The sequence below is a fragment of the Geospiza fortis genome, unplaced genomic scaffold (assembly GCF_000277835.1).
Source record: "Geospiza fortis unplaced genomic scaffold, GeoFor_1.0 scaffold112, whole genome shotgun sequence".
Taxonomy (NCBI): Eukaryota; Metazoa; Chordata; class Aves; order Passeriformes; family Thraupidae; genus Geospiza; species Geospiza fortis.
In genome coordinates, this window is record NW_005054298.1 from 17,840,263 (window position 1) to 17,840,720 (window position 458).

The window sequence follows — 458 nt, forward strand, 5'->3', positions numbered from 1 at the left end:
CTCGGTACCGCGCCCGCTCACCGCAGCTCCGCCGGGCCGCTCCGAGCGCCACCGCGCACTTCCGACTTCCGACGCGCCGCCCCGCCCCTTCCCGGGCTGACGGGCACCTGCGGGAATGAAACGGGACGGAGCTTCCCCGTGTGGCATTAACAAGTGCAAGCTTTGGTCTCGTTTATTATAAACACGAGATATTTTATTGCAGCCTTACATGTCACCGCTGAGCGGTGCCTGAGAAAGCCCAGTCTGCCAGGTGTGTCCCCGGCGCTTTCTCGGTGGTCCCGCTCCTCAGTGCCCTTAGGGACAGAAGGAACTGGAATTTTGCCGGTGCGCTGGGAAAAGCGGTCGTGGAGAGAAGAGTGACATTCACCTGGAACCGCAGCGCGACACAAGCCGCCAGCAGACGGGCAGCCGTAGGAAACGCAGGCAAAGCCAGAAGCGAGGCAGGTGCCCTGAGGGCC

The 458-nt window shown here is 62.9% G+C and overlaps 1 protein-coding gene across 1 annotated transcript in view; it reads right to left on the reverse strand.

Moving 5' to 3' along the window:
* Positions 1-168, reverse strand: part of METTL5 (methyltransferase like 5) — a 4,523-nt gene extending 4,355 nt beyond the window's left edge. Inside the window, exon 1 of the mRNA XM_005415845.2 lies at positions 22-168. The gene's annotated coding sequence lies outside the window, so the exon portion shown is untranslated. The remainder of the gene's footprint in view (positions 1-21) is intronic.
* Between the last annotated feature and the right edge of the window lie 290 nt (positions 169-458).